At 37.3% G+C, this 14,386-nt stretch overlaps 1 pseudogene; it reads right to left on the reverse strand.

The window, feature by feature from the left end:
* The window catches only part of LOC118705990, a 29,294-nt pseudogene extending 20,033 nt beyond the window's left edge, over window positions 1-9,261 (reverse strand).
* Between the last annotated feature and the right edge of the window lie 5,125 nt (window positions 9,262-14,386).

Consider the following 14,386-nt stretch of genomic DNA (forward strand, 5'->3'; position numbering starts at 1 on the left):
AGCAACAATAGTTGAAGAAAGAATACCATTACAAAAACCCTAAATTTCCCTTATGTTTTTATTTTATCTCATAAGATGAGATACTAATAATCTTACCTTTTAGAAACTATAGCGATAAGAAAAAATTACTATCAAACTGAGCATCCATATGTAGGGGATTGTGGGAAATCATGACATCTCATTTTAAACAAGGGTCATAGAAGGCACTTCTGAAGAAAACTTCCTAATTCCAACTAAGTCCGTCTCCCTGACAGTCCTCAATAGCTTGACTGAATTCTCCAAGCCCAGGCCATACTCTGCATATCACATACAAGCAGCAAGAAGGACAAGAAGCCTTGCCTTGCAGCCTCAAATATGCATTTTTAGATGAATCTCTCTCATTTGCTCTTGTTTTCCCTAAGTGACAAAGATCTGTTCCTGAGTTCTCAGAATGCTTGTTTATCATTCAAAGATAACAAGAGATATCATGGAATTTGAACTGCTCAGTAAAAATTAATGTCTTCAGTGAATGTAGGTCTGTGAAATGAGATGCTTTTCCACTGACTGCTTATGTTGGGGTGACATCCATAAGGAATGCTATGCTCTGATCCACACGAAAAGGCCACCGAAAAAGAGCAACAAGAACAATGTGAGAATTTAGCCAAAGATTCAGAAAGAGCCAAGTGCATGGACAAGAAGTGTGCAGGCAGCAGACTTGGCCCTGTGTTGTTTAACTTGGAAGATGTACCCTGCCAACCCCACGGTTTTGGACGAAATGTTAAAGTGTTTACCTACGAATTTTTGAGTGGCAAGTTGATAGCTCATTTACAAATTAAATCAAGTCTTCGTTTAGGAAACTCAGTTGCCAAATACACTCCGGTTGTTGTTCTTTCTTTTAAGTTAAAAGAAGCACCCAAATGAGAGCTAGCTAGAAAGATCATTTGAAAATGACAATTTAGTGGAACTTAAATCCTGGGGAGTTCAGGTTAAACTAGGATTGGCTTTATTGACATAGACTTAATTTGCCTCAAATTAAACATATTGTTATGGATTTTACTTTGGGAGCATCTTAGAATAGTTTTTAAAAGTAGTATTGCATATTATTTTATTTGATTCAATCTCACTGGCTAGAAATCTTTTCCAGAATCAATCCTGTTTCTAAAATGAGAGTGGCTTTCCTTCCCTTCAGAATCTCTTCTTGAAGTTCAAAAGGGAGGTGCCATCTGGTGGAAAAGTGTTAGAATTAATTTTGATTATAGTCAGGCTATACCTTTAAAAATGTTATTTATTGCCCTGGCTGTTTTGGCTCAGAGGATAGGGCATCAGTCTGTGGACTGAAGGGTCTGGATTTGATTCCAGTCAAAGGCACATGTCTGGGTTGCAGGCTTAATCACTAGTAAGGGGTGTGCAGGGGGCAGCCAGCCAATGATTCTCTCTCTACATTGCTGTTTCTCTCTCTCTCTCTCTCCCTTCTGCTCTGAAATAAAAAATTAAAATAATAATAATAATAATAATAATAATAATAATGATGTTATTTATTTCCTGTTAGTGAACAGGAATTATTTCTATCACTTCAGGAATAAAAAGAAAATTCCTTTAAAAATTTTTAAGTGAGATCTGTTTTATGTCAAAAAGTTTGAGAAGTTTAAAGGTCTAAGTTGACAGTGTAGTTTGGTGATAGAAAAGGGCTTCCTAAGTCAGCAATGATGCTGGGTTAACCTACTGAGAGAAGTTTAGAGTTTCTCTTGATTAACGTAGGTCCGTGGCTGGAAAACTGTGGCTCTTTGGCCCCTTGAGTGTGGCTCTTCCACAAAATACTACAGCCTGGGTGAGTCTATTTTGAAGAATTGGCATTAGAAGAAGTTTAAGTTTTAAAAATTTGGCTCTCAAAAGAAATTTCAATCATTGTACTGTTGATATTTGGCTCTGTTGACTAATGAGTTTGCCGACCACTGACCTAGGTGATCATCCATCATATTAAGACTAGCTCTGGCCAGAAAGTACAAAATTATATCCTATATCCTTCCCAAGAAGTAGAAAGTCAAGAGAGAGAGAAAAGAAACGACAAACTTTTAATTAATTATTGCTTACACTTCATTTTCTTTCAAATTACCAAAAACACTTAATCATTATCTAGTTAAAGACAAGAAAAACTTAGTGTGAATACCTTATATATTTTTCTCATTATTAAATCATTCTCCAAGGGAATAGTAGTCAAAAATATTAGGGCAAGTGCTGGTCTGCTAAGCAAAAGATTTCAGAAAGAACTCTAAGCAATATTCATTCAGATTTCTGCAGAAATAAAGGTGAGTTAGTTTCTTTCTAGGGATTGTCACTTTCAGGCTTATTAACTTAACAATCTTCAATAAATTATAGGTAAACTATATAAAGAGAGTGTCTGAAGGCTTAGAGAAAGGGTTTAGGGGCATAAGTAATGTCTAAGTTTAAGTACATTTAAAGTAAACACATTTAGGGGAACTTTTCAGAGACCTTGAGATTCTGTAAAAACCATTTTGATCTACCCCTGAACATTAGTTTAAAAAATTGTTCATTTTAAACTAACAAAAGGTAATTGAAGCCATTTCTGAATTTGTTATCTGGAGATCATGGCCCAAATTTTACCTTATGCCACTAGGCTAATGCCTTTTCTAAGAACGGTTGTCCTTTTGGTATCCACAGAGGATTAGCTCCAGGACCCCCCCTAGGAAACCAAAATCCCCGGAAGCTCACGTGCCTTATTTAAAACTAGAGGCCCCATGCATGAAAATTCATGCACTGGGGAGTGAGGAAGCCTCAGCCCGGCCTGTGCCCTCTCGCAGTCCAGCGGCCCTTGGGGGAACTGATGGTTTAGGCCCCATGGGGACCAGGCCTAAGCAGCAGTGGGACATCCTTAGCACTGCTGCAGAGGCAGGAGAGGCTCCCACCACCTCCTCTGTGCTTGCCAGCCTACAGCCAGGCTGTGCAGTGCTCCCTGTGTGGGAGTGCACTGACCACCAGTAGGCAGCTCTGGCCCCGTCGCCCATCACCCTGCTGCTGCTGCACCCGTGGCCTCCCTCTGTGGAAGGAGAACAATGGGGAAGGTGGGGGATGGCACAGGCTGGAGAGTGGCCAGCCCCATTCTCTAATCACCCCTCCACTACTGTCAGTCACCCCGTTCGCCGCCCCTTCCCTCTTCCCGCTGACACCTGCCTTGGCTGGCCTGGCACTGTCCACTTGCTGGTCCCACTCCCCGCAGGCTGGTCATTCCACTGTTTGGTCAATTTGCATATTAGGTTTTTATTATATAGGATGGTGAAATGGCAGAGTTTACATATAATCTGTTTTTGCTATAAGCTTCAGTAGAGAATGCCTACACATCACTTCCTTCACATAGAGTTAGCATAGGTGCTAAACAAAGTTCAAATTTTGTTTTTTGGAACTTCCTAAGATTTTTTTTTTTTTAATATTCTTCAATCCACATTTGATTAGATCTGTGAATGTGAGATCTGTAGGTATGGAAAGTGAACTGTATTTATTGTTTTAGTAAAATCAATAATATCTTCTTCATTGTTTCCCTGTCAATTTTACAAAGCAGGCCTGGTTCAGAGTTCTCAGCACCCAGCAAGTAACTCGGATATTTCTCCGAGACTTTGCTGATCTACTGATCAGCTCTCCCAAAACAGATCTGCATCGTAGGAAACCACTGAAGGTCCGTGAAAATGAGTTCATACCAGCCTTGTGTTACTGAAATCAATGTATTTTCAACTGCAATGCCCTCACAGGTACACAGTTTCAATCTGGAATGAAGTACATCAACTCTGGCCACCATCCACAGATTTCCAACGCGGTCATTCAGTCAGCCTTAGCCTCGCATATTAACCAGGTAAGGCATGTGTTAGGTGCTTATGCTTGGAATTGAGAGTGTTTAAGAAAAGTAAAAATCCAGTGTATTAGTAATGTTTTCTCTACTTCTAAGTACCAAAGGATTGTGCTTCCCACCTCCTTAAAGTCAAGAGTGGAAATGTGTCTTGATTTTGCCAATAAAATGTGAGGGGAAGTAACACAGGCAATGCAATTCTGGAATGAAGTATTTAATTGCCACTGCTAACGTCTTGCCTTTTCCCTCTGAAGCTGAGAACTTTGAAGGATCACACTGAAGTGGAGCCAGCACAGGACAGATAGCAAGGAATGACTTGGTGTTATTACAATAAATTCCCACCTCCACCACCCACCCACAGTGAACATGCAGCATGAGCAACTAAAATGGGATCCTGTTAAGCCATTGAGTCTTTGATATCTTTGTTACTGTAACTTAAACTAAACTATACATTGTCCTTTCTAATAAAATAAAAAATCAATGAAAGACTCTAAAATGTCAGTAAAAATGGACATATGATTATGTTAAAAAATACATATATTCTAAATTAAAGTGATAAAATAAAAATATTATACAATTCATATAGAGTGAGTGTTTCAAATGTAAGACTATTTCTAAAGGATAAAGAGTCAATCATTTGACTTGGGAAAAATTATGTAGGTAGTCAACTGATAATTAGCAAGTGATGATAATTCACAAAATAAAAAAATTAAAAAGTACTATTAATTTGGAAGAAATATAAGAGTTTGAGAATTAAAAGGCTGGTCATGTAAAATACCACCCACAACATTTTCATTACAAAAGTAACTGGTATCTGATATATGGGTTCAAGTAGTATATGCAGATTAGTCTTAGCAACAACATACAGCATACTGACTGACTTTGTAAAGAGATCTCTAACAAGATAGACACCATTATGCCAGACTAAGCAAAACTGCAAATCTTTGAAGAACTCACTCATTAGCCTATTGTATAAAAAATATATTCTGGACCTCAATCTGACTTAGTCACTTTGAACTTCAAAACAAGTGGAAATAATAAACAACTTCTTAAAAGCTATTATGTTTATAAACTAAGAAACATCTGTACACAGATACCCATTTTAATTAAGAAATTTAGAAGAAATTCTAAACTATTAATTTAACAAGAAGAGAGGCTTATCCATTCTCATTTATTTTTTTGCTTTTGGCCTTCTCTTTCTCCATCTTCTTCCCATGCTTTGAAGTTTATTATCTTTCCTTTTCCATGTTCAGACTCCATTTGTGAACCTAATGTAGATCTTTGTAAAAGAAACTGAAAGCTATGTCCAGTCAAGGGAGTGCTTTGTGCAAAATGCTTAAAAGACAGCTGCTTCTGATGGCAAGGTAACAAACAGACATAACCACATAATTTTTTTTTCACTCCAGGAGAGGAAGGAAAAGAGCTTTAAAAACAATTTAATTTTGGCCTAACGTAAAAACATCCACAGCAATGTTTCCAATGAATCTTTATTCCATCTTAAACTGAACATCTACCAAGCGGATGTCAATCATTTCTAAAGCGCGCCATTCTACTTGGCACAGACCTCAACATTAGAAAGTTCTTTTACATTCAGCCTGTATCTGCCTTGTTGTGACTTCCATGGTCAGTGTTTCTTGCCTTGGCCAGAGGCATACAAGGCAAAGGATATACTGAGCTGGAGTGTTAAGTCAATACCGTGTGGTCAGAATACCTAAGTTCAAATCCTGGCCCCACTTAATGTCTGTGTGCCCTCAGGAAAATCACTGAATTACCTTGTGCCTGGATTTGTCTATCTGAAAAACAAATGAAAGTGCAATAGTGTCTGCATAATAATGTTTATGTGAGCTTAAATAGAGCAATTTCTGTGGAGGCACTAAACTTAATGCTTGCCATATAATGATAAAATAATAAATGCTACCTGAATTAAAAACCTCTCCTCCAAACCACAGCTATTCAAATAGTTAATGGTTGAGCCATCTAATATGTCTATTCTGAATGCTGTCCCCATTTTCTTTACCTCAGATCTATTCTTTAAAGCTGTTATATTGCATAAAAACAATAATTTTTTTTATGGAGCAAGAAAGAGATTCAAAAGATTTTAAAGAATTTGATTAAATCACCAAGAAAGGGAATGGCAACCTAGCCCTGCGCAGGCATAGCTAAAACCTAGAAGATAATCATATTTCAGAAACCATACAGTATTCCAATTTAATTGCTCCCAGACAAAAACACATACAAATACTGCTCTTTGGCTCATGTTTATCTAATCCAAACAGATAAATACTGTGCCTGGGGTTCAGATTATAATCCTTTGTGGCCATTTGCATTTTACTTTCTTAGGATTGAGTCAGGAAATAAAAATACAATGTTTTCTACCAAAATGCTTTCCCTTCAGCTTCCTTACCTTTTCCAGAAGAAATAAGCAGTATATTGAGCAACATCTTGCATCTTTAAAATAAAACTTCAATTTTTATTTCATTGAAATATTTAAACAGTTTTTGTCAGTCCTGACCCAATACAGCATCCTACTTGAACCACTTCAGGACCGCCCCAACCGAGCACTAGCTTCATTTACTTTACCCCATTGTCTCTGTATCCTGAGTAAACTTAGTATAAAGTTCATCAAATGCCACATGGGGAGAATTGTCTTAATGAAGGATCGTTGATCTGCATGAAATAAAAATTAACACATGTTAAATAATGAGTCTACTTATATACCATAAAGAGTAGTAAGAGGGGAAAAAAATGAAGAGAATGAGGTGTTATAGAAGCCAATGGAAGAGTGATTGAAAATGGCCTGTTAATGAAAGTAAATTTCTGCCATGAGAGGAAATGATATTTCTCATCTAACTTTAGTGGGTGGTGTCGAGGAAAGAGCTATACTATGTCCCTTCATACTCTCTGCTAGGATTGGAGTCTCAGGTGCTGGATTCTCATCTGCCATGTGAAAAACTCCATTTAGGAGATCTAAAATGTTTTACAGAGAACAGTATGTGTGTCAGCATTATCCTGCTAACATTCTCCACTAGAGTTCGACTCTCCATTCTGCTCAAATAAAATGGGACTTGGGTGGTTATCCAGCGCTGCTGTGAGAAGAGGAGGCCAGTTAAACATGAGTCTTAATGAACCTAAGGACATGCTCCATATTTTTTCTATCTTGGCAAGCTATCACTTCTTTCCTCCTAGCCCCATTTATTCTGTTCTCTATGTTTCCACCCACCTGTTCACGGAAAAGAACTGTAGAAAGTGAAATGTGAATCTTCCTTTCCAATCAATAATGGATGTACTTACATGGAATTGATTTATTAGAAAAGTAGTGAGATGGTGCTGCGGAAAGTATCTGCTGTTCTATTTATAAAGTAGCTTGGAAACTCTGTGGTTTAGGCTTATTATTCTCTAAAACTCATTCCTGGAGTTGAAGAGCTTCTCTAAATAGTCATTTTAAATGTGTAAAATCATAGAGGATTCCACATAAAACATATATTTATTAGTTACTTCTGTTCTAACAAGATATGTGTATCTTTGAAAAAGTTTAAATGATTCAAAGAGGAAATAATTTAGGAAGTATCATAAATGAATTTTATTTGCAAAAATGTAAAACTAGTACAATGTTAGAAGAAATGAAGGTTTCATATTAAAAAAAACTTCATTTTATGACTATTTAAAAAAAAATAAGGTTAAAGAAAGGGGAGGGGGGAAATAGGAAGAGGAGAAAGAAGGAAGAGAAAGCAAAGCACCAAGAGAAAAAGAAAAAGATCATAAAGAAGAGAGACAATGGAAACATAAGCAGCAGAACGGGCACAGAGCTAAAACAAGTAATATTTCTTTAAAGCAGGGTTAATTTGGGCCAAATCTGTCTTGTTTAATATAAGTAGATCTAGCAACCCGATTGTTCACTTGGGCAGCAGGCATTGGTACAAGGCTATACCCTCCGGCTTCAGTCCTTTTCTAAATTGTTTTCTATTCAAATAATGAGAATTCTCTCTGAAAAGAAGATATTTGTTTGATAAACTCCTTTTAAAGCACTTACTATATGCCAGATACATAGTCATGCCTTGAACAACTTAGAGGTTGTGGGGAAAATGTCATAAGCGCTAAAATAGCTAAAATTATAGCTTCTTTTAATCAAGAAGTTTAAAAGAAAGCCCCTATACTAGTTTTAGTAAATATAAATGAATTTCAGGCACAAATCCAATGTCCAAGAAAGCCTAAAATGAGAATGAAAAGTAAGACCTATAGTTTGGCTTACTCTTAACAATAGCAAATCTGACCAGTAATTTTTTAAATATATTTTTATTGATTTTTTTTACAGAGAGGAGGGGAGGAGGATAGAGAGCTAGAAACATCCATGAAAGAGAACCATGGACCAGCTGCCTCCTGCACACCCCCTACTGGGGATGTGCCCGCAATCAATGTACATGCCCTTGACCGGAATTGGACCTTTCAGTCCGCAGACCGACGCTCTTTCCACTAAGCCAACCCAGTTTCAGCAATTTTTTAAAAAGTAAATACATGTGGGAAAAGATCAAGACATAGTTTTTTATTCTGTTTTTGTTTGTTTGTTTGTCTGTTTTTAATTTTGAGAGCCCCCATTTCTTTTCCTTGTTTTACTTCCAACTCCATGATTCCCTGTAGCCAATTATTCTGTATTCTCAGTACTTCCCAGTTGGATCCCAAGCATATAAAATGATTGACTTTCAAAATCAAGATATCGCCTCCTTCCATGAATTTCTACAAATAGGTTGTTACCATTCACAACACTTTTGATGCTTTTCTTTAGAAGACATACCTTTTAAAATTATAGGTTATCTCATTTTACATGCTCATTTTAAGAAGGAAAACTTCTTAAAAAACTTCTTAAAGAAGGAAAACTTCCTGGTCTCAGTTTTCATCCACAAAGAATCATATACTTGATTAAAGAAATCAAACCTATAAAATTCTGAGATAACAGAGATAACAGTTGGTTGGAGTAAACTATGAAGTCTCTTATTCTTTGAAAATAAGCTTTATCATAAAGAGATATATCAGATCAAATTATCCAATGCATGATTCCTCCAAGCAGCCTGAAAACTTCTAAATGATCATCTCTCTCAATGCTTGGTGAAAGGTTTTTCACAACTTAGGACATGGTAGCTGATTTTGCCATCATCATCAATTATTTGTACTGTCTGACATCAACCATCAATTAAATCGATGTGCAAAATAAACCACTGTAGAGGCTCTGTCTGCTAAATTTATTTTTTTTAAGGATAACCCCTTAAACATGTGGTTTCTGTTGCAATTAAGATTTGGAGAAGGTGTGTGGCAGTTCTCAACACTTTGAATTTCCATGGATACCTGTCATCCACACCCAGAGCCTGCTGGTTACACTCAGGGACTCTTGCCAGTTCGGCAATAATGTCACCGACACCTGCGGCTGCAGCCATGTGCACTCATGCCTTTCCATTCTCATGATCATAGTTGGTTATGCATGGACCCTGGTGATGGCTCAGAATGATGGAGCACAGAATTCTATCTCCACTCTGGACTGCACAGTGGAGAGTCATTTTATTTTTTTTTTATTTTTTTAATATATTTTTTATTGTTTTTGTACAGAGAGAAAGAGAGAGAGATAGAGAGCTAGAAACATCGATGAGAGAGAGTCATCAATCAGCTGCCTCTTGCACACCCCCCACTGGGGATATGCCCGCAACCAAGGTACATGCCCTTGACCGGAATCGAACCCGGGTCCCTTCAGCCCCCAAGCCGACACTCTATCCATTGAACCAAACCGGTTTTGGCAAGTGGAGAGTCATTTTAATTTTAAAGTTCTTATCTGCTGATTTGTTTAATGCCAGGCTTGCCAAATAACTGCATGTTCTGTAATCATTGCTAAATTCATGTTAGTATTGTTAGCCGAAGAAACCATATATTATTGTGTTACAAACTGCAAGTGCTACTAAAAACTAAAGATAAATGTCATATGCTTTATTTTATACGGTGCATGCACATATCTTCACAAAATATATAATAGATATAAACATATTTCTGGATTATGAGCTAAAGTGCTGAGATGTTATCCACACTAATAAAAACTTAACTAAATTTTAAAGATCTTTTCCTTGGTCTTCTGCTCTTCCTCTTCCTCTCACTCATCCTCCCAGATCTTGACTTCTCTAATCACTTCCCAAATCTAAGCTCTTTGTGACCAATGAAACCTTAAAAGTCTGAAAACAAAGTTTGGGGAAAAGAGGTGTGGTGAGGGGAATGTTGTCAATGAACCTAAGTCAGGACAGGAGCAGCGGCTCTGGCCCTAAATCAACAGACAACTCCACAATAGCTCCCTGATGCCTTGTCTGCCAACTTCCAACAACCTAGAAATGATTAAGATGCTTGCAGAAACAGTCTGGAGACAGACTAAAGATGTAGCCAACCAGTAATTTAAATGAGTGGATTACTGTAGCTACTCCATGAGTATAAATTCTACTTAAAAAAAAACAAATGATCAACTTGAAATACAAAAGTTTTAAAAATTTGTAGGAATTTTGCAACGCATCATTTTCTGAATTACTGTTAAAATTCAAGTAATCTTTATATTTTATTTGGCTTTTTAAATTGAAAATTAAAATGAATATTAAACAGCATTGAGCTTTCCATTCAAAATACATCAAGCACACATTGAAGCTCAGACATGTTCAGTCAGTAAACAAATGAGCACTTGCGATTTTGGAATAATATATGTAGCTGATTACGGGTATCTAAAAACAATATTCTAAGTTATTACACTGAAAGATTTTCTGTTTTAATGTTACATATTTATTTTATGTGAAAATCTCCAGTAAAAACCTCTGTTGCTCAGCACATTTTTCCAAAAACTTCTTTTTCTAAAAGTCATATCACTTTTCAGTAGTGGTCCCTGAGCAATCACATTTTCCCTCATGATTCCCAACACGGGCAGGCAGGGAGAACCAAATTCAAGACAGTGGGAACAGGTCTGCAGAGAGGTTAGTAAAGCTGGCACACAAAGAAATGTTGGAACAAAGGACTGAGCATCCTCCCATGATGGCCTACCTGATCTTGGATTCGGTAAAATGCCTAGTATTTGTCCACCAAAGTTCCTTTCTAGCTTATACAATTTGATGTATATTTCTGATTTCAGCTAAGAAGACATTGTCTAAAACAGTTTTCTTTTCCCCAGCAAAATGATCTTTAATTTTATTATGATCATAAATAGTTAAAAATGACAGACAGTACATTTTAAAAGAAAAAAAAAATACCAAAACCCTTAGCTTTTATATAAAATATGAATTCAGTGAAGTGAAGTATCTCCAATTGCCTCCATTTCTTTTTTAATCTTACATCCTTTCTGTTGAGTCAAAACATGGTATGATATTTCTTCCATAGAAGAGAATGAAAAGAAGGAGATGGACAACAATTTAAAGTTGTCACATCATATTCCTAATTTATATGAATGAACACACACACACACACAAAAAAAAATTAATTCTTTTAAAGCAATAGCTGGCATATACTGAAAACTTAGCACTCCTCAAGTTCTGCTCAAAGCATGTTCTACACATTGACTCATTTAATCACTACAACCCATGAGGTTAGCTCTCTTACTGCTGCCATCTCACCAATGAAGAAACCAAGGCATTAGAAAGTTGCTCAAAATTACATATCTGGAAAGTGTTAGAGACAGATTTCAAACACAAACAGCATTGCCTCACAACCCTGCTATTAGCCACCATGATATATCAATACATATAGACACCAAGAGGTCACAAATGCATGAACATCTTTAAAGAGTATAAATACTCTGTCCTTGAAAATAATTTCTCGACAATAGAGTTGTTCTTAAATTTTTAACTCCATTCATGTGTTTTTTAATCTCTGTTTGATAAGGATTTCAATACCTTTATAACTTATTTAATCCTCAGAACAACCCTGTCAGGAAGTTTCAAGAAATATTCTTACTCTATTAGGACAAATAAGGAGTACAGTTCGGAAAAACGAGGTGACCAGACTACAGACAAGGGAATGAATATTTATTGATAAACTACTATGCTCTCAGACCTCTGTAAGGCACTTCTAAAATAAGGTATCTCATTTAGTTACAATAGTAACTATATAAGATCTGCATTATTCTTGTTTTACAGCAGAGGAAAACAAAAGTTCCCTGTGGCTCAGCTACTGAGGGCCAGAGCTAGAACCCAAGTATATCTGAACTCCATTTTCCAACAATTATTTATTGAGCACCTTTTATTGTGTGTCAAGCAGTGTGCTAACTGCTCCATAGATCAGAGGGAGGCGTGTAAAAATGAATAAAACAGAACCTAGTCTCGAGATAATATCTCATTCTGATGTTCAATAAAACGGTACTGCATTATCTTTGTTGCCTTTATCCCCAAGGCATGTGGATATGAAATCTCGGGATAAGAAACAGAACTGACTCAATCCATCATTTAATGAAGAAAAATCTCAGGCTTCAGAATCCAAGGGGAGACAGGAAGAGAAAATAGAGGGAGTTAAAAATTCACCACAGACACTAACCCTAAAAGAGAAGGTTAATACAGAGGAAAACGGGGGAACGAAGGAAAACGCTATGCTGGAATAAGCACTGCCGAAAGAATTTTGCTTTTGGAGGGGAAGGGATTCAAACTTGATCTAAGGAGATGCACTGCTCCTTCTTTGCTCCTCTCTTCTCCACTGGTCTTAATCGCCCTAAATGTAAAGCCATGGGAGGGGGAGTGGCTGGACACCTGGCTAAAGACCTGGATGGAACTCTGACCATTTACATACTGACAGACAGTTGCCTAATGGCATTCTGCATTGAAAACTTCACCGCTTGACTTTAGCTAAAGTAGATAATGGACATGCAGCCAAGAAATCGTGGTCTGAAGCAAATACCACAAAGACTTTCCTTCTTCCACTGTGGATGTGTCATGGAACACTGGGTCTACAAACAAAATAGCTTCTGTGTGCCTATTTAAAATAACACTTTAAGAGCATTACCTAGGAAAAAAAAAAAAAAAAAAAAAAAAAAAAAAAAAGGCAGTCCTAGCCTAAAACAGAAAAGGTGCAGGGAAGAAATTCACTGCTGTATCGCTTAAAATATTTTATGTGTCTATTTGTTCATCTAACCCTTCAGAGTTTATCTCTGGAAAATATTACACTCTGAAAATTTCAAAAATTGATGTTATCCTGACAAAACTATGAGAGCCTATTAAATAGTCCAAAAATGATTTATAGCTAGTTTGTTTTCTATCTGGACAAGTAACAAGCGAACTATTTACACAGTAGCTGCTTTCCTCATTCATCTGGTTTGGATCAAATTAATCCCACTTTTGGACAAAAGTTATCATGAGCTTCATGTTTATGATGCACAGTGGTAGTTGCTAGATATTACACAATTGCATTCATCTATGTTTTTGGCTACTTCTCCCCCTTCGATCATTCATGTGAAAACAGTATCTATGTGTCCAATTAGACATGCATTATGCATATGTATGCTGTGTCATGCTGTCTTCAAGCTGAGATTTATATAGATATTTAATATAAAATATTTCTGCTCATTAGGAAGAGAATTGTGATTTTTATTCCAGACAATAAATCAGAAGAGATAACTGATAGATTAAATAGGGAAGGTAGACCAGAGACTGGAATGGCAGGACACAGGCTTTATTGGAGGGAAGGTACCCTGACGGCTGCTTTCATGGCGAAGAGCGGAAGAGAGTGAGCAAGGGGCTTACAAGCACCTTTAAGGATAGGGGGCGGGGCTTATGGCACTCAGCACATGCTGATTTACTGGGGACCTAGGACTTAGGAATTGGGGGCTTAGGGTATTTGGCAGGTGCTGATTGGTGGTTCGGAGTTCAGGAATGTCTGGCCTCAGGTGGGGTTTACATCTGACCACCAACTGGAGAAAGGAAGGATCTATCAATAACTAATCTCTAAATGGTGGCAGTTGTTCTCAGAGAAAGACTGATTTGAAAAGAGGACTATCTAGCCAGGGTTCCTCTGGGATCCCCCTGCCAGGACAGGCTTGGTGTGCGTGCCTAGAGCTGCTTATATTTTACTAATTTTTTTACAAAGAGGAAAGGAGAGGTATAGAGAGTTAGAAACATCGATTGGAGAGAAACAGAGATCAGCTGCCTACTGCACACCTCACACTGGGGATGTGCCCACAACCAAGTACATGCCCTTGACCGGAATCGAACCTGGGACCCTTCAGTCCACAGGCCCAGGCTCTATCCACTGAGCCAAACTGGTTAGGGCTAGAGCTGCTTTTAGCTTTCATCTACTGATGCCCACCCCTCCTGCCCATCCTGTGAGGGATGCTTTCTGCTAAGAGATGGGAGATATAAGAATATTTAACTTCCAAAACAATACTCTGAAATTAATATTTTTCAAGGTATCTTTTTCAAATCTATGAAATCAAAACAAAGAATAGAATTGCCAGGTGATAGTAGAAAGTGATCATCATTCATGTGAAAACAGTATCTGTGTGTCCAATTAGACATGCATTATGTATATGCATGCTGTGTCATGCTGTCTTCAAGCTGAGATTTA

This window comes from Pipistrellus kuhlii, unplaced genomic scaffold (assembly GCF_014108245.1).
Source record: "Pipistrellus kuhlii isolate mPipKuh1 unplaced genomic scaffold, mPipKuh1.p scaffold_m20_p_5, whole genome shotgun sequence".
Taxonomy (NCBI): Eukaryota; Metazoa; Chordata; class Mammalia; order Chiroptera; family Vespertilionidae; genus Pipistrellus; species Pipistrellus kuhlii.